Source organism: Harpia harpyja, chromosome 8, assembly GCF_026419915.1.
Source record: "Harpia harpyja isolate bHarHar1 chromosome 8, bHarHar1 primary haplotype, whole genome shotgun sequence".
NCBI classification, from domain to species: Eukaryota; Metazoa; Chordata; class Aves; order Accipitriformes; family Accipitridae; genus Harpia; species Harpia harpyja.
In genome coordinates this window covers 15,948,894-15,974,024 of record NC_068947.1, presented here as the reverse complement: position 1 = coordinate 15,974,024, position 25,131 = coordinate 15,948,894, and the positions used below count along the sequence as shown (strand labels likewise).

Below are 25,131 nucleotides of genomic sequence, written 5' to 3'. Positions count from 1 at the left end.
AATTATTAGGGAGAGGTTTCCTTCTGTTTTAAGGAAAAAAAAATTATACAGGCAAATGGCTGTTAAACTACAGCTTAAAAGCCATCTGGGGTGTATTATGGCTGATAACTTTTTACGGGCATTGCAGAGATAAGAAGAGTTATTTTACTGATGTACATACATCTACATCCATCGCCTAAAATGTGAAAATATGCATGTAGCGTTTGGGGGTTTTTGTAGTCGAGAGGAAGGGAGTATTTTATATTGAAATTGATGAATATGTTGAGCTGAATTTCACTCGCTGCTTTGCATCCCGTCTTAATCTGAACTCCTTATTATAAATACAAAATAAACCTGATCTATTACACACGTGGACAGTCAGATACAAAATGCCACGATTTAAGAGAAGACGCAAAAATACTAGATGCTTACAGTTTTATATAACTTAGCGGCATTATCAATGCTGAGATGAGGGACATTAATGTACACTAAAGGTGACAGTATTCTTTTTTAACTGCACAGAAGCCAAGCTTTTGCAAGGTAGGCTGAGGAGTTAAGTAAGAGAGGGTAGATAGGGAAAATACTGTAGTGAGGGTATTTTGATACAGATCGAGCTATATATTTTACATGCCCATTAACACTAACTACACAAGAGTTGTTTGGTTTTTGTTTCAGGGTTTTTTTTTTTTAGTTTGTTTAGCTAATTTAATTTATCGTCTTCCTTATAATTTTATTTTTGCATGACAAGGAGAGGAACTCATAGGAATTTACTGTCCCCTTAGTATATCTCGTGCGGGTAGTCTGGAAGAATAAGAATTAATGAGTCAAGCAGCTTGCGGGAATATCACTGACAAGGCAAAGTAAGGAAACGATGCAGGGTATTTAAAGCTGATGTTTCTTCTCACATGGTAAGACTTTTTAGCATCCCTAATGCTAAGACTTGCGCTCGGACAGTCAGTCTTTTGTGCAGGAATTCTTTTGAAGCGGGAAGCGCAACTGGTGTTATAACTTTACCAATTCACATTCAGCACTGCTTACATTTGTATTTTGACATCAATTTATTACAGCCGTAAACAAACCACAAGTGAATCTCTATCTACCATGCCTTGCCTTTGTCGTACAGGATTACTCGACCACAAAGCACCGAGCTTTTTACATAATACAGTTAAGTAAAAGCTTCGGAAATACGAGAGAGGGAGCAACAATTTAGGGATGAATTTTAAACAGCCAAAATTGCGAAGGGTGAATTAGAGCCTGAATGCAATGCAAGTTCCCACTGCACAGGTAAATATCGCCTGGCCAAACAGGCAGCAATGGACACTTGTTTGCAAAGGTTTGGATTTGTGCGGGACAGGAGAAAACTTGGTCAAGGCAGCCAACAAAACATTTTGTGAAAGGACAAAAAAAATGCACACCTTAACAGAGCTGGCATACGTATCATATGAGCACAAACTGAGAGAACTGGCTCCAGACCCTCATCTTGCCAACACTTAGAAACATGCCCAACCTCATTCTTAGTGGCGTTTCTGCCGAATGAAATAAAAATCTCTTTGGGGAATGCAATTACACATGCACTTAATTCTTTGGAGCGTGTGGGCTTAACGTGGCATTATTCAGTGGGTCACCTCCTACCACTTGCACCTGAATTCATTTAATATATGTATTAAGACCTTCTTAAAGACGTTTATAATGGTGTAAGCGTGCCTTGCTTCTACTAGTGATGAATCAGTGGGTTAATGCCTGTGAAGGAAATTTGTAGGATCAGGCTTCTGAATTGCTCCTGCAAATATTTATTGCATAGCAGTTACCATCATGGGTGATTTACTGACTGACCTGAAAAAAATTGCTAGTGATATATTAAATTATTTTTGGGCTATGGGAATAATGAAACATTGCACAGAGAAAAGCAGCAGCCAGTAAAGAAAAAGTCAGGATTCTCCTTACTTCCTGCAGTGATCTCTCACACACAATGAAATATGCATATTTCATCCTGGCATGTAAACTGCGCACATGATGCCACCAAGAATGAGATGTGAGATGGCCAGCATGATGCAGGGGAAATGTGGCCAGGACTACACAGGTGTATGGTGTCTAACTTTTCTCTGTTTCAGGGAGGGGAAAGTGCCTAAACCCTTCCACCTTGCCTTTGATCTCTGTTAACTGATACAAGGTTATTCACTCTGGAAGCAGGGAAACTGGCTGCAGCTCAGTTTATGCAAAGAAGAGGGGTTGTGAGGAAAGATGGAATAACACATATTCATTCAATATCTTTACCCCAGACATCTAATTACTTGTGACCCGACTTTACCGCTGCAAAAGTTCCCAAGGACCTCCGTCCACTTTAGGACCTCCAGGTCATAACGGTGGCCAAAAGCCTGTCTTGTTCTTCCGGGGCGGAAGCTGAGAGCCTTTTTCTTTTCAAATAGGGCAGACCAATCCATGTTCTTGTCACTCAAAATATTATAGAAGGTAGGCATGACTCCTGTTTTGAGGATGTGGGGAATGATTCACCTGAATAGTTGGCATGTTTTCAAAGACATAGATGGCAAGGACACGGACCTACATACGAAGGGAGCTACCTTTTACCATTTCACCTCCTTCATTGTTCAGAAACTGCAACCCAGAGAGTTGCATCTCTCTTGACTCAAACTATCAACTGGTGGCAGCGATGGGCAGGGAGTGGGGTACACCCAGGAAAGGACAATTTTCAGGAGAGGTTAAACTGTGCATTTGCATCCAGCGTTAACCCCAGCTTTGCAGGTCCTCCTCGGGCTTTACCAGCTGAAGGAGTGAGTCAAACCAACAGCCAAAGGAGGAGTTCAGACTGGGCAGAGCCCTGAAAGAATGGGTGGTGAAACGCGATTTGGCTGACCCTTCCTACTGGCATGGATGCAATCGCAATGCCCAGCAACGCAGTGCATCCAACTGTGTGACCAATGCAGCACCTCACCAGTGCCACCACCCCTGGAGACATTTGTCCATGGCACTCTTCCTCCCCATCTCAAGGGGGAGATTTAATAGTCATGAAGTTCCTGCAGCAGCAGCCTGTGTTGATGCCCCCCTTCCCTTATCCAGCTTAGTCAGGCCGGCTCAGCTTTGCTGGGAGGTTTGTTAAGGGCCAAAGCCAGGGCTGGGCTCATTCTTGTGCTCACCTGCTGCAGGTGTGTGTCAGTGTGCAGGTGTGCGGCGTGTGCTTGCTGCTAGCGCCTGGAGCCAGGGGCAGCAGGGCCAGGCAGAGGGCAGGGGGTGCCTCTCTCCTCTCTACTTCACAAGAAGCATCCCAACCTGGCTCTAAAAATACTCACTAGAATATCACCAGTGAGACACTTTTCTCCTTGGTCTTACACAGCTGTTGATAAATGTGTGAGTAGGAGTGGAGACTGGGTTAAAGTTTCCACTGCAAAAATACCTTTTGGTGGTTTGTCTTGTGTACGCTCCTCATACCTCTGAACCAGACATGTGAAATGCATCACTGTGCAATTTTGATGCAATGCATTTTGCCTTCCTCAAAGTGGAATTCGGGTAATTGGTGCACGATAAGCAGGGATAGGCTATCTGGAGGTGCAGAAGCAGTGGGGTCACGTCTAGAGCCGAGGGAGCATCCAGTCTTGTTTTCCCAGCACTCAAATCCCAGGGAGAGCAACGGGTTTACTCCTGGCCACTGTGTTACTGGCTATGTATCAGTGAATGAGAGATTACAGAGAAGGGCAACTACAGTGATTAAAGGTCTGGAAGGAACTACCTATAAGGAAAGATTAAAGGAATTAAATACATACATATAATTTGGGGCAAAAGGGATGCCAAGGGGACAGCGTGACTGCGGTTTACAAGTACATAAAAGACAACTATGAAGAGGAAGGGGAGGGACTGTTTTCATTAGTTAAAAATGATAAGACAAGAAATAACAGATGCCAACTGAAGTAAAACGAGTTCAGTTTTAAGAGCAGGGGCAACGTTGATCCTAAGATCAAATAGGCAGGAGAATACGCTCCCAGGGAAGATGCAGATTCAACATCACTTGAACTTTTCAAGTCAGAGCTTGACAAGCACCTTGGAGGGGAAAGTTTAAGAAATAGTAGAAGTGAAGCCAAAAATCACCGGGATGTACCACATGACCTAGGAGCCCAGATGATTTTGAGGCCATTCTAGAGGGCTGTGGAAAACAAACACGTGCAAACACTTGGAGCTTTTGGATGATTTCTTTCTCTGCGCAGTTCAAAATTGAAAGGCGGTTGGGGGAAGGCTAAGGGAGGAAAATCAGTCATTTAGTATGATCCTACTGTGGCTAATCCCTAGAGGAGAAGCCAGTTACTTGAAATACTGGGGAGTGTGGGGTGGAGAAGGGAATGGAAATTGTTGAAAAGCTGCCATCTGGTATAAGTACTTGCTGGTTTGGAAACTTAAAAAAATACGCATTGTGTGCCATTATACTATGCTCATTACATGCCTAGATTAATGCAGATAACATCACCCACACCTAGTATTTTCTGTGGCATTTATGTACTCAGGTTCACATCATAACAACCTCCAGGACTAATTGTAACATTTGGGCTTTTGATCTTCTGCTCTGGTAGGAACACTATGGATGCCTTGTACCAGCAAGAGGAGTGGGGAGGGGAAGAAAAAGGTTCGGCTCCTTTGGTTCCAGGACATTTAAAGGGAGAAGTAAATCTGACCCACCTGGACAGCAGGGAACAACTCTGGTATAAGGAGGATTCTGCAGATGGCACAGAATTAATATAACTACTTTATTCCCCCCTCAAGCCCCTCTGAGGGCAAGGGCATGCTGGCAGAGCAGGAACTGCAGCTCAGCTGTCAGCTGGCCCTGAGTGCTCAGTGAGCTCAATTCATATTGGAGAAGCCCTGATAATATTTTGATTTATGCTAGGAGCTGTGCAGGTAGATTTCTCTCCTGTGCCCCAGACTTTGCTCCTGCAGTTAGCAGGACTGATGGGACAGAGATTCAGGTCACTGAATGTACTCCGTTGAGGAAAAATAATTCACTATAGCCATGGTGCTAATAGGCAAAATGTAACGGTAGCATTCACACTGCATCATACCAAATTACTTGGTATGGGTTTGCCTTTCTCAGGGTTGTTTTGCTTGGTTTTCAGTCAAAATTAAGTATGAATTATAAATGATTGCAAAAGTTCCTATAGGGTCATAAGCAGGAGATTGAAAGCCTCAGTGTATTCTTGGGACAGAGCTCCTTCCCTAGGCACCCCCATTGCACTTTACTGCTGACCTGGGAAGTTGTAGGACATCATCCATGGCCTCTTGACTGGGAGACTTTCACTCTGCCAGTAAAAAAACCTCAATTACAGGGGAGTTTTATGACATAAGTGTTGTTTTTCAGCAAATAAATAAGAGATATCAAAACTTTCTACAGAAGCCTAAATCAGTACTAACTTTAGCCCAAATTTGAGACAGTGAAATTAGGACAGAAAGATTTCTAAATCCCAAAATATCCTTCCATTATCCCTCTACATAAGGGATTCATTGTTCAGGTCAACAAGATGCGGAGATACTTCAATCCTAAGGAAAAGGAGCTCCTGACAGCATAACAGAAAGGAAGACAGACGGTTTCCAGAGGAGGCTCCCTCCCTCCCTCCCAGGCTTGCCAGAAGGAAAGTTGTGGTCTTGCAATGCTTTGGACTGGAGTTAACAGCTGGGAGAAATAAGGATGCTAACTGCATCCTTTTTCTTCTTCCTGTGTTACTTTCACCATTTAGAAACTCTGACAGACTAGAATGATGAAACAGGAAGTGTTCAGAAGAAAATGATGACGTTATTCCCAGTATGACATTGTGATGCTCATATCAATAGGTGATATTATTAGGAAAGGCACTCAGTGAATGGATGGCTTCTCTGCTCCTTCTGTCCCTTCCTGCCCTTCATCTCCTGTTTTTAAGAGTCAGGACGGGTTTTATTTCTCTCACTCCATTTCCCCTTGTTCCATCACCCATTCAAGCGTGATGGGGTAAATGATGGTAGCTTGTTCATTGCCCATGTGGGGGTGCTCCACGCAGTGAGTTTGCAGAGCTACCCAACAAACTGGCAGCAAAGGAACGACTGGGGTCTCTTTCTCAGCGGGCTTGCAGAGGGGACACAGCGAGAGGCTATTGCAGCTGGAGCTTTGTGTTTAATTTGACTGGATGAGACAGGAACTGCCTTTCAGTCTCGAATCCAGTCCAGTTTGCTACTTCAAATACATCACATGGCATGAAATAGAACTAGTTTACTTTCATATTTTTGCAGCCCTCCAGGAAAAGCAGGCAGTACCCTTGCCATGTGAGCCTCAGCAGGAATTGCTTTGGTTAGAGAGGGATTCTCGGGGGGCACACAGACACTGCTGTCCCAGAGAGCCCCCTTACTCTCGGCTAACATGAAACCTCTCCTGGTGTGTGAATCTCAGTGAGATTAGGAGTAGTAAATCCCAGATACTTCATTTCTGTAGGAGGCACAGACAGAGATTTGGTTAGAAGCTGTTCCTCGCCCTGAAGTAGGCTTCTCCCAGTGTCTGTCTCAGATGATAGGGCTGGTCTCAGCTGCACGAGGCCCTGCAAGTGCCTTCAGCCAGCAGCTGAGCCTGTTCCACATCTGTCTGCTCTCCACTGCCCAGCACACTTTATATTTAACCCTCCTCAGCACAGCAATGATTTCGTGCACACAGCAATGATTTAATGCACAAAAGGGTTTTGCTTCTGAGCTGTTAGGGGGATCATGCTTGGGACTTTCACCGCAACATCCTTTGATCGAACTGGGGATGGAGGAAGAAAAGCCTGACTGAGATGCGAAGGCGCTATTAACCACGCTCGGCACCACTAATGCGTTCTCACAGCCACAGACGAAGCCACAAGTTAATCTCCTAAATTGTTTCTTCTCCACTTAACATCCCACCTGTGCCTGACTCTGCCTGAGCAGGTCTGAGCCTGGGTATGCTGGTGTCAGCCTTGTGCCAGCCACCCTGTACTCACCAGGGAGCATCCTCCCTGTACAGGCCAGCTCATCAGCTGTGGGATGCGTGGGCTAGCAATTAGAGAAGTTTCAGGAAGACATGTTGTCAAACTCTCTAGATATAGGCCTTAATGGCAGTAATATGAGGAGAAAAATATTTGGATAATTTTGATCCTGATTAATAATAAAAACTCTAGCTAAAAAGCCACTTACTTCTACGGTAGCACCAGCATTTGCCACAGACACATATAATCTTCTGCTGAACTTCACCCAGTAAGACGCATTTGCAGTTTTAGGCTGAGCATGTGCTTAAGGGACAAAGCCTAGGAAAGCGCAGGATGTACTAGGACTAGTCTTATCTCTGTGTAAGGTTATAATTCTTCTTTTGCTTTGATAATAAGAATTTACTAGAAAAATCTAGTACAAGTGTGTGTGTGTGTGACATGCTTTATGTAGGATACACACATCCAGTGTTGTAAGACCTCTCCATGTTAATGATGCTTCAGTATCAGCTGCTCAGGACTGTATGTAGATGCTGCCGGTTACTTGCTTTTAGTGATTCTGCAGTGAGAGGACCTGATGCTCAGCTGGTCTCATTGGCAAAGCAATGCCTGTGCCGACCAACTGACAGTGACGCCTGTGTATAATAGATGAAATTCTGTACTGGGATCTTTCCGTGTATGTCTTCCCCGGGATGTCCTGGGGTTTGTAAATGACAGGTACAGCTAGATATATTGCCCTTCACTAAAATCTTAGGTGACTAATCCCACAGTGGCACAAGCAGGGGAATCAGGAGGTCCGCAGGCCGGATTCTGCACTCCTTTCAAAACGTGCCCCTCCCCGAGTCAAAAGGCACCAAAGTTACTCAGAAGGTTTATTCTTTGTGGTACTCTCCATGGCATGTTGCTTTCCCCTGGGTTTTATTTTTGTTAGTCTAAGGACAAGTATATTTTCCAAATTGTTTCATTCCTTTTTATATGTTTTTTTTCAGTGTTACTTTCTTTTGATGCTACAATTACAGTTTAACCTATAAAACTGTTTTACACTTTGATTATTTTAGGGGACTTCCACAATTTGATTATTTTGGGGGGACTCCTAAGCTGATGCAAATGTTTACAGGAACCGTCTGTGTCAGTCGGTTAAACAAGGACTTTCCAAGACATTCGTGTCCATGACAGGCTATTCTGAGCTCTTAAATTTTGCCCTTTCACAGGCCAATTTGAGGATCTTCTGGTGGCACTGGACCTACCCTCAATTTCCCAAGAATAACTCAAAACAGGTCCAGATACCTTAGCACAGCGGTACTAGAGATGGGCTCATTTTTAGTTTTTAGGAAAGGCAGCAAATTCTTTAGTCTCAGTGTCACTCTCGGTGTCACTCTTCGTCTCAGTGTCACTCTCACTGGGACTGAAGAGTTATCTGTTTTCAGCACTGTCTCTGCTTAAGGTGTGACAAACCCTTCAGCTCTCCATAGACTAAATCCTCATTTAACTGCAGTGCAAATTTCTGCTTTAAAAAATAGCCTCCGGGCAAGGTATGACAGTACATCTCCACTCAGACTGGTGGGCCCACACCAATCCACACTGGGCAAACCCCAGTCCATTTCCAGTGTTGATCAATACTATGCCAAGGCTTCACTCTATGTCAGCACCTTTTGTGGGACACAGGAGGTTCACAGCATTTGGGGGCATGGGGCAAAATGACTGCTTAACTTGTAGGGGAAAAAAAGGTGAGGGCAGGGGAGGTGGGGAAAGGCTTCCTGGAGAAGACCTGGGGCTCCCTCCTACAAGTCCTAGGATGTGGCTGGACTGAGCTCATGCATGGCTGGTGTAGGGTACCTGGGCTCTGCTGGGCACGGAGGAATGGCCTCTGTTCATTAATCATGAAGATCTTCCCTCTGGCAGCCACTAAAACAGAGGGGACGTCAGAGGCCACCCCTGAACTGTGTGGCCTGCAAGCACTGCAGGTGTGACAGGGATGTGACAGGGATGTGACAGGGCGCGAACCACCTCCCTCCCCATGCTTTGCCTTCCCTTGGAACAAAACCAGTGTGCAAGCGCACAGAGGCAGGTCTGCGGGGTGTTGCGACAGTCCCAACCGCCTGTGTGACCCAGGGAGCAGGTCATCGTGAGCGTCAGGTTGGGCAAAGCCAGACCCCCTGGATCTGCCCTGGGGACCCGTGGGTGGTCCTGGAGCAGCGTGCAGGATGGCCGTGCACCGGCACTGCTGCTCCCGCGGAGGCAGAAGGTAGCACTTCCAGGGCTGTCAGTTTGGCATCCCTCACCACCAGCAATTGGACTTAAAACACGTAAATAATTGCTACAAAAGTGTTACTTTGTTTTAATGGAAATCATCGCTACTCCTCTTGGGTGGTTTTTTCTTAAGTGTTTTTAATTTACCAGGTATGTCATCTATTATCTTTGATCTCAACCACAGATCTCCCCCAGGTCATAATGAGGCACAACTTCGTATCAAAGCCTCCGCCCTCATTTGTCCAAGATGAGATCTGTGTGTGTGCCAGCAAGGGAACAGAGTGTGGTCCAGGGAGAGGGAGGGAGCAGGCGAGATGAGTCAGGTCCCCCTGCACATTCCGAGTGGGGTTGCTGAGGCAGCCTGCCGTCCCTTGCCTCTTCCTTTCTGATGCCTCCTTGTCTCTGGACAGTGATGCTGGGCTTGGACCACCTTAGGACTGTCCTCCTGTGGCCTGGAAATGCCATGCAGTAGGATGACAATCTAGCAAGGCTTAACAAAACCCAATGACTCCCATCTCCCCCGAGCAACAAAGTCCTCCACGGGCCTGGTTCTCTGCTTACTCCATTCTAATTGTGAGGCCCTGATTTGTGTCAGGGTAGGTGAGAAGAAAAGCTGTAATTCCAGACCTTTAACTTCAGTCTTGCTACAAATCTGCTCTGAAATATACCCTAACCTTATAGAATATTCAAGAGCATGAAATACTCTTGTCAGCAAGTCATAATAAATGGCTCCCTGAATACCAACTACAATACACAACTCTTTTAAAAGGAAATTTGCTGTAGAGTGAACAAAGCTTAGCAAGATTAGCTCAAGATCATATTCACCTACTGCTTTCCAGTTACAGATGTTGCACACAATACCCAGTGGCACAATGTGCTGTCTATAAATTGGCAAGTTCATTTTAAAAGGCAACAGGATGTTTTAATCTGTTTTTCCTCTAGCTCATTTGCACAATTATGAAATTAGGGACTGCAAATGCCTTAGTTTTAGCTTTGTTAGGCAACAGACATATGTAGCAATATGTTTTAGCCTTTCTTAGCCAACACACAGCATCCTTGCATGATTTTTAGGTGTGAATTATCACCACCATATCAAACCTACACAGGACAATATTAAACAAAGGTAGTTGCTCATTTGGTTTATGCACTACGCAAACCATCTCTTGTGACAGCCACTAAACATTCTATTTATCTACAGTATCTTCAGTGTCTTGCAGAGCAAGAATTACGTGCATCTGCTAAAACCAGAATCTAAAATACAACAAATGTTTCTAACTTGATGCTCACATTTGTCCTGGGCAACCAGCTCTAGGTGGCCCTTCTTGAGCAGAGGGGCTGGACCAGATGCCCTCCAGAGGTCCCTTCCAACCTTAACCCTTCTGGGATTCTGTGGTCCTTCTTTAAATTGCTTCTTATTCCACACTCTAAAGTGAGCATGAAATTAAGAGGCTAATTTCTCAGATGCTATGAAAAAGATAACTACCAAGAATCCTCATACCTTACAAAGCAGAAAGCATCCCACAAACACCAAGATTTATTCTAGGCATGGGTCATAATACCCCGGACAAGTCAGAAAAATAATGTCTCACTGGTTTGCCTGCTTTTGAAAAACCTAATAAATCACCCAGCTGCGTGGCAGGCTTTTTCAGCACTTGCACTGTGTGTGAAGCTCTGTGGAAGCAAACCAGGGAAAGGCCAGACTTGTCCCAGGGGCATGGCACACGGCTGCTCCTCTGGCAGTCACAGCTTGCACATCACCTTTTAGCGCTGGGATGGCAAGTCCTTAGTGTCAGGCTTTATCTAGCACTTAGGTATATTGCAAAATGACTCAATGCCATCTTCTCAAGTGCTCTGCAACAGAAACAAATGGTGATCCTCTCAATTTGGCACTGATTTAGAATGAATGGAATTCAGAGTTCAAGGGATTCATGGTCTATAAATCAGAAGAATATTTGTCCCCTTGTCTAACTGCAAACAGAAACTTTGCTGCAGTTGATGTTAACAGCAGCCCCCTAAGGAAGGTGCCATATAGACTTGATAAAACACGGGGTGGGAGAGGAAAAGTGAAGGAATCTTTGAGTGGGAATGAAAAATAATAGATTTTCCTTTCTTCATTCCCAACTTTCATTCCTTTGTCTTGATGGGATCTTTTAAAACAAAAACCATAAAAATATTTAAAATCTTGCTATAAAACCCTTTTGCACACAGATATCCACTTGTTTAGTTCAGTAAATATTTAGCAGAAAAATAGTCACTAAGAACAAAACTAGCCCCAGGATTATAGAAAAGAAACAAATTTTGCAGTATGCCAAATATTAAACAAAACGCATGATGTCTTTCTGGCACACTGCCTGGCAAGAGGTACCGGTGACGCTGGAAAAGGCAGTCTTATTCTCTACAGATACACAGCAAAATGGACCATGGCAGGGTCTACATAATTTGTCAATGTTTTCTTAAAATTTTTATTATTTTATCTAAAATATCATGGTGATAAAAAGTTATCTTTGGTGCTCTGATGGGAGAATTTTTACTCCATTGTCATTTTTGAGGGATTAAAAACTCATCAAGCATATAGGCTGAGCCTTTAGCTTGTATAAGACAGCATCATTAGTGATCATAACCCTGGGACTCAAATCAACTGACAACGACCATTTGCACTACCTGGTCCTCTGTGATCACTTTGCTATTGCAAAGTTGCAAACCATCAAACATTAAGTGCCATCGGACGGACATCGCCTTCCACTGCCACGCTCAGCAGCACAATTCCCTGCGGCTTCAGTGGCACCCCTGTCCCAAGCATTTGAAATAATAAAAACTATTTTGAAGTATTTCCTCTGAAGAAACTGATTCAGTTAAAAAGGCTTGCAACACGCTTAACAGATTAGCGAAAGCCCCCATATGTATTCAACTGTCTTGTGGAAGTTAACGCACACACATGCACAGAGTGAGAGATTTCCTTATTTTGCTCCAACAGAAATTATATTACTTTAAAGAGTTTTTTAACCCAATACTTTCTATTACTTTACAGTCAAGATTTCTATTTCATGACAATGCAAACAAAAACTTTTAAAAAGGAAGATAAAGAAGTCTTTACCAAAAAAGCCAGTGGCTGCTCTGTTTTTCCTCATCAGGTACATGGTCCAGGATAGAGGAGAAGACATGCCAAACTGCCCGTGGTTCATGTTTAAGTTTATATGATAGCCAGGCAATGGCCAGACACTGCAAAAGACCAGCAGAAACTAAACAAGATGAGGGGAGAGCTCTTCCTTTTCACTCCACTCTTTCTCTGCCCTAGAGATCATTATTTAACATGAGCAAATTGAAAAATGACATGCAGCCATACTTAGTACGTGTTTTTTTTTTTTTTTTCCACTAACCAAACTCACATGAGACTTCCCATCTTTCTCTCTCTCCTCTCCCTCCCTCTCGCTTTTTTTTTTTTTTTTTGCCTCAGGCATTTATAGGCTAGTAATTTTCATTTAGCTTCTCAGATGATTTTTCTCTGCCCGATTAGAGTGGAAGTGGATGAAGATTTAAGTTCAGAGTTTTGCTGTTAGAAACCAGGTTGTTGTTCCTGTTGTTTCAGCTGATGCACTGTTTCGACAGTGCAAGGGTCTACTACCAGTAAATAGAGTAATGATACAGATAACGATTCTTTCTGCAGACTTCCCCTGCTCAGAGTATTTTATAGTCACTAACACCAGACAGTGGTATCATGAGAATGCCTCTGACTATGAAGAGGAGATTTTTTTTTCCAGTAGATACACAGGACAGTTTAAGACCAACTCTTTCCCCCTGTACATCGGAATAATTCCAGTGACGTCCCTGGGATGGGAATTTTGTATGAGAAACAGTAACAGAAGTTGGCCACTGTGTTCTGATAAATCCATAAATATGAATCAGTATCTGCAAAACTTGAAATTTCTTCTGCAGGCGAAGTGATCTATATCTCAGTTCTCTGGTGTTTAAGAGGAAATAATCCTTCCTAGAAGTGTACAAGTGTCCAAGTGCTGCCCCAGAGGCTGTCACATTTGTCATCAAGTGTGAAATTCAGCAATTTCATAGGAATTCATAGATTAATAGGTACATAGATGAATGGAGGAAAGGATAGATAGACAGGTAGAGAGATTTTCAAAAGTGTTAAACCAGACTCCAAGGTTCAGTCCAGCTGTTTTGCAAAGCATGCCAAAATGCTGCAGTCACTGAAAGAGTGCAAAAGGCAGTTGGAGGACAACCAGAACCTAGCTTGCAAGGGAGATTTACAGAGCATCTCTTGTACCACAGCAGCATAAAACCCCTGTGCAGTTAGTGGCTCACATGATGATCCCCTCCCTCTCTTTGTTTTTAACTTAAGGAGGGGAATGTTGGCTTGGATACCAAATGTATTCCCTGTACTTTTTCACCTTATCTTTTGTAATCCATTTCTCCTCCTAGAAAATGGAGAGATGGCCATAGACAGTGATAAGAAGAAACAAAATCGAGTAGGAACAGTTGCATCTGGGTAGACAGAAAGAAACGTTACCAAATGCATAGCTGATATGGGTTTTTTTGTTTGGGTTTTTTTGGTTTGTGTTTTCCAGATTCCAGGATGGGATGTTTCTAATGAAATCAGGGAATGCGTGTGGAAACAAAAGGCTGTAAGATCTACTAGGGATTTGCTGCTGGCCGAATTTCACATTTCGAGTTGAGACCACTGTTAGCATTTTAAATATTATATTCTATAAAAATGCTAAAATCTCACTTGTCAGCATATGGCCACAAACCTATAGGCCCTACAAACACTTCAACACATGCAACGTTGCCTATGAGGAAAATTGTGCATGTGCTTGAGCTATTCCAGGAATGGCCGAAGCTGTCGGTCTGTGAGAGCAGGTTCCAATTCCCGTGGAGTCACAGGAACTCTTGCCCCACAGCCAGTATAAAAGGGACAATGAAATAAATGTACTTCTGGGAAAGGCTAATACTGAAACTTTTGGGGGCTGTTTGGCTGTTGTTCTTGTACTGAACAGGAAAACAAGAAGTGGTACATTGTTTTCCTTTCTTTTGAACTTTGTCTTAACACTGTCTGAGTAAAGGAGAGACCTGCACAAGAAACATACTCCCTTTCCCAAGGAAAAGAATGGAAAGAGGAAAAAAAAGGAGAACCCAACAGAAAGCCCAGTGACATGAAATGAAACAGCAGAATCTCTACCACTCTAGCAACTCTTACACAATCCTGGCTTATGACATTATTCAACTGCCACAGGAGGACTGTGAGAGACCTCAGGCAAATGTTTCATCAACTGCACAGCAAGATGTTTCCTGGGCTTTGCCGACAGTGGTTCGGCAAAGATGCAATAGCCCCTCTGTTACAGGGCAGATAAAGTACCCCCTGCTAGCTGCTATCTTCAGATGCTAACTCTACAGAAAAGGTTCCTTCTTTCCATCCCTGTGTATAGTGTTAGGTTTGAGCTTTTGAAAGGTACAGACCTTTAGTCCTCGGCGCTCTCATGGTTTTTTTTATTATCAGTTTTCACCTTCCTTTTCCTATTGCTTGTTGCCCATCTATCAGAGTGTGAGCACCTTCTGGACATTTACATAAAGATAAGGAATGATGGGGCTATGCAAGATACATGTATGTTGACATCAGAGAGGATGGATCTCCAGGGAAAACTAAACTACAGACCTGGGATGGATTTGGGTTTCATACTTTTCTTCCCTAATATAAAGCCTTAGTTGATAGAGGATTGAAGAGATTGTAAAAGACTTTCTTTACCACTTATTTTAGTCTGGTTATTTTGGGATCCTAGGAAAAAGCTATCAGTCCTTTCTGATGAATGCTTTTTACTTACAGTGCATGTGTTCAACAGTGCAAAGGAACGTGCAAGTGAAACCGCAGCTAAATTTTTATTGCATCAGCTGCACCCACTGTCCCACTGGCTACTTTTCACCTGTGACACTTTTCAGCCTGGAGGTGGTAGGGGGCAGAGAGGAGGATATGAGAGCCAAGAAAAGAGGTATTCTTAATGTATATATATATACTGCAAGCATTGCTCCAGCAGCAGGTTTTGACCCAATACTTATTGAAGGAAGACATACATTTTGGCAAGGCATTAGCTTAAAAAATGGAAATCTGTTTTTCTGGAGGTGCTAAAGACCTGCAACTCTCATGGACTTTCAGTGAAGCTCTTGGTGTTCAGATCATCTGGAAGTCAGGACTGTGATAACTTTTTAATCTCAGTAATCTGGAGCATTGCACAAATTTTAAGATTAGTCCCTGCGGAACTTTATAATCTGTTTTGTAAAGCAAAAGTAAACATCAGTCTGAAATAAAATGGAAGTAGCTGGGAACACTGTGCCATTTGATGGTGTCCCATTAGCAGGTAATATGAAAAGTGAAAGTGGATTAATGGCTTCTCTTTTCAGACTGAAGGGACATTAGCCATGCAGATTTCCAAAACTATAAAAATAGCCCTGTTACCAAAAGCAAGTTTCCTCAATTTATGCAGCATTTTGTCTTCTTATATATGGCTCTTAATATCCCCGCACATACTGCAGGACACCTGTCCAAACCAGCTTTATGTTGACGATAAAACCTTTACTTCACTGAATATGCACGATGGGAACACTGTGAAATGACTGGGTTCCCACACGCATCCCTTTATGTACCTTGCAATGTTTTGATAAACTTAAATTTCTCAAACACAAGGGTCTGGGCTCCCTATACAAACGATGGGCTTCTGTGGCCTGTGCTATACAAAAAAAACATGCAAGGAAAGGAATGTAATCTGATGTTCCTTTCCCTTCTTAACATCCAGCCTCTGTCAATCTTTTTTTAAAGACTGTGCAGAGATTACCCAATAAAGCACAGAGAGTTTCATTTTATGAACAGAAGTATTCTTAGGGTTCTCTGAACTGAGCTAAATGACTGACATATTTTAAAAAAGCATAATGCAAACCAAAAAAACCCAAAGAGGCAAGTAAGAATGAAACAGGATGGAGCACACGTCCTGTTTTTGACATGCAACACCATCTTTAACTAGCTTTGAAGCACTACATCCTCTTTGCAGAGCATTTAGCAACCCTCTTCTGAAGCAGGTTGTTTTTCTGGAAGCGGGATGTCACGGGCATTTGCCCACGTCTCTGAGAGGATTGCCAAACTTGTGGATGAGGGTGGATTTCACTGAAAAATACACATGGCTACTGGGAAAATTCAAATGCCAGGGCTTTTTTGGATAGGGATAATATTTATGTGCACTTTCACCATGGTGAAGCTGGATGCATTCTCCAGTGAAACCGAACTCTGTGAGACATTTGCAGCAACAGCTAAAATTTCATTTGTTTTGGAGCTGCCTACTAGACATTTGAAAGCGATCAAAAGCATGTTTATCCTTTTTTTTTTTTTGACATGACCTGTCCTTCCATCACTATCTCCTTTAAATAAAGTCAAAGAATTGTGAAATGGTTACTTTTAGAAAAAGACGGAGCCTTGCAACCTAGGAATAGGTTTGCTGACTTGCCGCTCTGCCAGCATCGACGTCTGCGTCTCTCAGAGGAGGTAGCGACGCACACCCTACACAGCGCTTGGGGTTTTTCTGCATTGCGGCCATCCCTGTGCTGAGCTCTGCTGCAGGTTTGCAGGCTCAGGGAAGCACAAGGTCTCAGATTGGTGCTGGCCAGGAGAGGGAGCTTTGCAATGACCTGGCCAAGCAACGATGCCAACCCAGCTAGCCTGTGCCATAGCCAAATGCCAATTCTCTGTCCACCCCCAGTGCCAGGGTCTCTGCCCTGCTACATCTGCAGCAGCTGTATCTGCACTGATGAGCAGTTTTCATCTCTCTCTCCTCTGCTGAGAGCCACTCCAGCCTGTAATTACATGGCCACAGGGAAGAGGTGAGAGTGCCCATTACCTCCCCCACCTCAAGCCACCCACCCACGTGCTTTAGGCAAAATTTAAGTTCATTACTGCTAGACGCAGTCAGAGTCACTGCAGAACCGACACATTTTCTGTCAGCTTAGCTTGCCTCCTCTCCCTGGCCTTGTACCAGCACAGAAGCTAGCCCATGGACCCAGACTGGTGTAGACTAACCTGGTTTGAAATACATGACTGGAAACAACATCAGGCAGATGTGTCGCCGTACAGCTAAAATGCCAAAATGCCAAACAAAACCACACCTAGAAGCCTGGCAGAGCTCTTCCCATGCAGATTTCAACAAGCCACCAACATCTGTGTCACCATCTTGACAACCTTGCACTTCTTGGTTGCTTGAGGTTTGCCAAGAGACCTGACGCAGGGCTAGCTGGGAGCTCGTGTCCTGTCTGAGTGTGAAACTTCAGAAAGTTTTCCTCTTGTGTGGGGCTTCAAACCTTCCCAGAGGGTAGGGGGCTTGCCTGCATGGCCAGGGTGAGCCATACTCAGGAGGTGAAGCTTGCAGAGCGCTAGCTTCCAAGTGCCTGGCTCTCCCAGCTTCTCCTGTTGGAGCGGGTCAGGAATAGCTGAGTACAACTGGAGTAGGGACAGGACTGGGGCCTCCCACATCCAGGCAGCTCTGCAGAGGCAGTCTCTAGTTTGACCCGACATCCCATCCCAGGAGCTGAAGGATGTTTTCCGGTCAAAACCAGTACATATGTTTTTGTGAAAAGCTTTAGTTTTGATGAACTGACATTTTCTGACAAAAAAAAAAAAAAGTATGTGTGTGCAAAATTACCTATCATTTCTCTTCTTAGCCAGAAGGACAGATGTGAGCCAAAGAAGCACTATCAGAGAGGGCCCTGACAAGCATGGGACATGAATTTGAGTCATTTATTAGACTTTTCCAGTGCCGGGCAGCTGCGTGGAAAGCACCAAACCCGGCACCTCTGTATCTGAACCCTGCAAAGCCAGAATTCCTACACGCCACACAGACAAGAAAAAACAGGCACCACAGATACACCATGACTCATTAGCTTTTGGAGCAAAATCTTTCCCAGATCTTCATTTAGCAATCTGTCAGGCCTCAAGCGCTGTTGGAGATTTGGTGAGTAGTTTAAAGGTAGGACTGAAACCCCCAGGAAGCAAACCACAGTGTCTGCTCTACAGCTGCTGCTGCAATGACGTGGAGCCTGAACCCACCATGAGCTGAGGTATTTGGGTAGTGGTAGCACCCCAGCACTACAGACACATTGCTCTATCCTCCCCTCCAGCATGCCACCCAACGGGAGCTCCCTGGCTATGGTGATGGAGAGGACAAACCCCAGAAAACCAGGCTGAGCATGGGGTAGCTCTTTGCCCCTACTCCAATCCTTCTCACAGCTCCTGGCAGAAAGAAGAAGAGAAGGCTGGGAGGGAGAAGAGTGAAGGCCATCTTTCACAGACCTGGATGGGACACTTCTGCTTGTGGCCAAGCTGAACCAGGAGCATCACATTTTTTCCAGATGTGAAAGGAATGCCACAACAAATACTATCAACTTTCCGTTACCCCAGGGCATGCTCCCACCCTGCAGAGCAGGGACCATGACACAGCCTGCCCAGCCTCACTGGTGCTGGCACTGATGGGATAACTTTCCAGATGCACTCACTCTAACAAGACCTACTTGAGCCCTCCAGACTCTACTCCATGAAGCTTTCCCACCACAAGAAGAGAAAAAATCAGAAGCCCAAGCCAAATCCCACCTCACGGTCACCTCTCCACCTTCACTCATTTATTCACCCATGTAGCACCTCCAACAGACTAAGGCATGAAGAAAGCAGACAGCTTCATGACGATGATGTCCCACTAAGGCTATGTTTCCCTTCAGCATGCCAGGGGAGAGTCCCAGGCGAAAATCTATAACAGACAGTGACAGGGGGTGCTCAAAGTCTGAGCAGGTCCCTTGGTGAAGCTATAGAAGGATACAGAACATCCTTTCTGCCCTTCTCCTGCTGCTCTGCTCGCTAGTCTCTCAGAGCCATGTCTGCCATTATTCCCATTTGGAGGTTGTTGTACCTCCGAAGAAGGGAAGGTTTATCATTCAGGCTTCTTAAGAGCTGTAGCCATTACAGATTGCTGGTGCCTTTGCTTTTGGAGGCAGCATCCTTCCTGTTTTGTACCCTCCACCACTCTTTTGGTTCCTGTTGCCTGCCCTGTAATGTTGATCAGGCTTCAGGGCAGAAGCAGCATTTTGCACTTTCTTCTAAGGCAGGGTTTCAATTGCGGAGAAAACTCAACCTTGCTTTCTTTAATAATTCACATAGCAGTATTGTGTGGATACTCTTAACTGCTACTTAAAAGTAATTAATTGATTTTCTGACATATCAGTTAACAATGTATTGCACTGACATGAAGTTGTGATTCTGCTGTTGATTGGGCTGGATGACAAGATGCATCATACTCAGTTCAGGAGCTGAGCTTAAAAGACTCTAAATATATTCTGCTATAAAAGGAAAGGGATTTTACATGTAGTGTTGTCTAAAACTTGAATCCATATGCTGCCTCCAATGCTGTCAGAGTAAAGTATTTCATTGTTATTTACAGTAGAGCAATAGTATTTAAATTTAGAACATCCGGTAGGTATGAAAACACAATTTCTGTCAGCTGGAGACAATAGCACATGTTGAACTGCAGAAAGAAGGGAGTCTGCAGAAGGTCTTTATGTGTGTATATATAGCCGAACTGGGAGAGGTCACTGGAGCATCTCCTTTCTCCATACTAAGTTGCCTACCCTGTTTGAAACCCAGGAGCCCTACAGATGTATATATGGATGATTCTGAAGCAGGAAGACAAAAAGACAGAACCCGTTTCTGGAGATTAAGGGTGGTTTACACAGCTTTTTATCTTTACAGTAAGTCACCAGTTCTAATAAACTCCAGGGCTGGGTGGCAACAGCAGGTTAAATAAATTACTGTGGTCAAAATGTTCAAACCAGCCATATTCTGTTAGATAACTAAATAAAAGAAGACCATCTTTTTCTGGCTTTAATGAAATTATCTGAGGAACTTATGAGCATTTATTATGCTCCACAATCACAAATTCAGAAATCTACTGTTTAATTACTTAAGCTTGAAAACTCTGACCTGTATAGTGTGTGTGGATCACTACTGGAAATATTTTCATTCATTACAGAGGATATGAGCTTACTTGCTTGTGATCTCCGCTTTGATATAGGTAATCCCATCATGGATAACTTAGAAGGTCAAATCCCCAACTTTTATGCGTTCCAGAATACTTCACATGTTGAACACTGTTTTGCTTCTGTTCTCAAAGAGTCTTTTTTCTCCTTCCTTCCCTTGCTATGAAACACCACAGAAACATAAGTTGAGGAACAGACCAATTCTCCTCTAAAAGTGTTTTTTTTAATAGATATTTTATAGATATTTTATGGATATTTTATGTTAAAGTGTTTCTGGGGAGAAGTAAGTACTTTTATTGTATCAGCTGTAAAAACAGGGAAAAAACCAAGAAGCTTTCTGGTGCACAAACCCTTCTTCAGCTATTTATATCCATATTTACCTCAAGAAAGCCTGCCATTTTTATCTTTCATGTGTCAAGAACATGAGAACATTTCTTATACACACTCAGCCTTGTCACAAAATCTAGAAGCCGCTACAGGAAATTAACTTCACCAAGACCATCCTGTTTATGCAGTTACAGTATTAGCTGACTTGACTGTGCGTACATGGCACAGAACATAGTCCCACACTGCGAAACAATCTCCACCCTCAGAATTATTTATTGCCAACCCTCTCCTGAGATTTGGCCATTAAAAATACCTGCAACCCTGTTATGACTTATTTTAACTTCAGAAGAAGAGCAATAGAAGAACGGTGGCAGATTCAGCAATGAGCATTTTGTGGGGTGTTTAGCCTCAGAATAAATGAGTTTTGAAAAAGAAGAGAGGTCATGAATTATTAACGGTCCCCTCTGTAGATGGGAGAAAGTGTCAAGATTTTGCTGAAGTCATGGATTGATTTTCTGACACAACAATTGAAAAGACGTGAAAGCAGCCACTTGGACGGTAGTGTCAGATATATAATCCATCGGTAAATGGGATTCCTCCTCTCACTTACCAGCGCTGCTCATGCGCCATTAATTATGCCGTATTATATAGCCCCCAATAATACTTATGGGGAAGAAAGAGTGGGAAAAGTAGGCAACAAATTGTAGGGAGGATGGATGAGTAAAGGAAAACAGAGTAAAGAAATCTTGCTTTATAGAGCTGGATAAAATGTTATGGCCAAAATATTTTTTTGCCCACTGAAGTAATGTAGATTTAGGCTAAAATGACATTCCATGAATTTATGCCTATTTTTTTAATGTATTTTACTCAAAGAGGAGTGAAAAATATAAAACCAAAATACTTTACAACTGTTAGCACAATGAAATTTTTAAGCAAATGTTTTTTCTGGAAATAATACTTTGCATTTACTTTTATTTTGAAATTGTTCTAAAAGCCTTGGCAGCTGAAAACATTACTCTTAGGGGTGTTTTTTTGGTTCTAGATTAATTTTTAAAGTATTTTGCCAAAATTCTTAATGATTTGCTTTGAGTCAACTCAAAACAGAGTATTTCCTGAGGTTTTCTACAATTTTTCTTTTTTTCTTTTTTTTTTTTTTTACACAGCTAGCACTGACAGAACAGTTACAGTCATTCTATCTAGAAACAATTCACCTTTCTGAAATACCTGATTTTGTATGTCTCTCTGACCATTCCTGTCAGCCAGAACAGGGATGTTGGACACCACTGGTCTCATCTTTTCCAAGTGCCACTTTATTCTCTCCTCTTAAATTATAAATGTAGATGCAGAAGAAACAGCATAAACTGAAGGGCTTCCTCACCAGCCTGACCAAAAGTCAGAATGAAACCCAAGCATCTTTCAAGCCTCTACCTCAGTTCTTTTAAAAAAACCCCAACCATATTATTTGTCATCTTCTTGGTGATCTTCCACTTTATGATTCAGTAACAGTTTGAAGTTACTTTTAGTGGATACAGTGGGAATGATGATCCATACTGCAGTCAGTTGTCAATTTTTCAATGCAATACATTTTTCACATGCTGATTTATCAAGTTTGATCTTTTCATGACAAAAAGGACCTGCTTCAAACAATTTTTTTGAAAATATTTTGCAAATAGTCTGAAATTTTGTTTTAGTAGTTGACATTGTGTTTCCTTATTTCACAAGGGAAAACAACACTTTCTGGTTTGAAATATTTTGAAATTGAGTTCATGATGGTATTTTCTGTGGTTTAAGTTTAAACACAGTATGTAAGTATGAGTGGCATTTTATATTTATTTTTGTTTTATGAAATATTTCACTGGGAATTTTGTTTCACTGGAAACTGTGTGCCTATGCATGTGTGTGAGGAGGAAGATCTTTTCACCCAGCTGTGCCCTAAACACCTTGACTGCCTTCAGAATCATGTTAAAATGGTTCCTGGCATTAGACGGTGCAAACCACTGTCATAATTTGCCTTGAATTAGATCAGGTGAGAACAGCAAGGAATAGCATCCCTTTGCTTACGCTGCCATTTCTCTTGAGGACTGATTATTGCTTTTCTTCCACCCAGAGTGTGAAGCAGAAAATTATACAAGGACATATATAGGCTATACTAGTAGCGTTTCAGCACTGCAGGTTTGGTGAAGAAGGATCCACAAATTCGGTGAGTTTGTTCCTGAGCAATGGTGAGAAGAAACCCAGGATGCGAGGTGGCAGCACGCTGTGGCTGGCAATGGGAAGGTGAGGCACCAGCTCCTGCAGCCAAGACCCCTGCCCGTAGCGGGGAGGGCCCCCCGGGAAGCCATTTCCCAGCCCAGCCAAGTGCCGGGGCTCCCTTCTGCAAAGCCTCAAGCAGGGACAGTGCTGACCTCTTTGTGTAAAAAGGGATTTGCGGATCCAGGCGCCGGGACAGGGGTTTAAAACAATGGTGAGCTTATCTGCAACACAGAAAGCCAAAGAGTTTAGCATGGTTCTGATGGCAGATAAAAGCAAGGCAGAGCCTGGCAATAAAAGGTGACATGAAGAGATGGTCAAGAAAAATTTAGTGCACATTGGAAGGATTGATTAATACCAATTTTACAAGGAAATCTGCTGTATAAGAGCAAGGCAATGATAGGTACCTTAGCACTGAGTGGAAGATGAGGAACCCAGTGCAGTATTGTTCAAATTGTGTTGCTGAATGCCAGCAACAGTTTCACGTTGCGGGGAAGGCAGCCTGCTTTGTGTTTTTGTATGTTGCTGATGCGTTGCCTGTAGAAGAGTGTATCTGGTGGCCTTTGTTGAGTTCTTAGTGGTTTGTATCCCACTACACATCTGGCTCCTGTCCAGTGGAGCCTGAGTACTGAAAAAAATCATTTAACCATTAGCATGGAGATAACAAGATTTCCTTCTCCAATTGGGTGGTCTATTTTATAGCCAAAATGAAATTAGATCCAGGAAGTTACAGGTATTTCTAAGCCTAAAGCTTGGTAGCGCTGAACAGAAAATTCAGAAGGATGTGTCACACAGTTCCCAGGAAGACAGACGCTAGAAGTTTGCAAACACATGCAAAGTAATGAAGGGAGTAGCACAGAGGAGTATTGTAGCTCTGGAGAAAACACAGGGTGCTGATGTGTATTTCCATAGCATTTCTGCCAATTTTCATTTCCCCAGTACAAGGTGTAACCTGGACATAAATATGTATTGCACACATGCAGAAAAGATGCAGGGAAAACCTAATACCAGAATATGAAAGATACATATTTCAAATTGCTTAACTACCTCCATAACCATGAAACACACCATGAAATCCACAGTCATCAAGAACTGCACTGATACTTCTTTTCAAATAAGGGAACCAGGCAGTATAGAGGCTATACTGCTGCCTGACGCGAGGACAGTTGTACGCAAGCACGCAGAAGGATGCACTCTGGTGTCAAGTATGCCACGGACCTGAATTCTGCCTCCGGACATTGTCACTGTTTGGTACCTGCTACACAGGTATAACCACTCGGAGCAACAAAGTGTTACAAAAGCTACATAAGTCTCAGAAAAGAATACTTCCCTGCCTCTAGCCCCTCTCCTTTCCCTGCTGCACTAGACGCAGGCAGTGCAGCCCCTGTTCAGAAGCTGGTGCACATTTTGATGGTAATTCTTCATTAGGCAGCTGGCACTCTGCAATACAGGTGATGCTCCACGCAGAACAACAATTAGTATTGCTAGATGTTTAAAGAGCGCCTGCTAAGGGAGACTGAAGATGACTCCCCTCCACTAAAAGCCCTTGCCCCTGAAATCTTGGAGTCTTTCAGCAAAGTCTAAGTGATGGCGGAAGGCAGATGGTTAAAGCTGTTGAATCCCTGAAGAATCAGTGAAACTTAAAAGTAAAAAAAAAAAAAAAAAAGTGTGCAGGCTACAAGTGCACAGAGCACATGATCCTTTCTTGTCAAAACAGTAGTAATGGTATTAAGAAAAAGACCACCAAGCAAGTGACCCAGTGGCAGCACTGATCTTTACAGAGTTTCACAGGCCCCAGAAATGCACCTCCTGGGCTGTGGCCTCCTGAAACTCCCCTGAATAACTAAAAGGCCCCGCATTTGGGCACTGGGCTTGATATCCCCGTCTGCAGCGGCTGAGTGCTGGGGGAGCTGTGTGCACGGGCATCAGTGGGAATCCTGCGCCCGAGTCAGGGTCACCTCTGAGCCACCTGTCAGGGAGAACTCCAGCACGGCGAGATCCTGCCATGAGTCACAGGAGGGACACAAAGCGTTAGCTGCCATTTTGATGAGCTTTCCCCTGGCTCTTTTGCTTCAAGCAAATTTAGCCCTCCCTTTTTTTTCTTTTATTCTTACCTCTCCTCATGAGCTTGCTGGGAACATTTGTGCAAAATCCAGCATGAGTGGGAAAACACAGTGCCAAGATCCAGCACGACCCTGCCTGCTTTTCACATGCTGCATTTTGCTGTTGCTGTGACCACCTTAAGGGTTTTGCTTTCTCCAGCAAACGAGGGGAGGCCGTGTTCGGTATGCTCAGGGCC

General features: G+C 43.4%; 1 protein-coding gene across 2 annotated transcripts in view; it reads right to left on the bottom strand.

Annotated features, from left to right (window-relative positions):
* Positions 1 to 25,131, bottom strand: part of RUNX1 (RUNX family transcription factor 1) — a 175,053-nt gene that overhangs the window by 81,692 nt on the left and 68,230 nt on the right. The window lies entirely within an intron of this gene.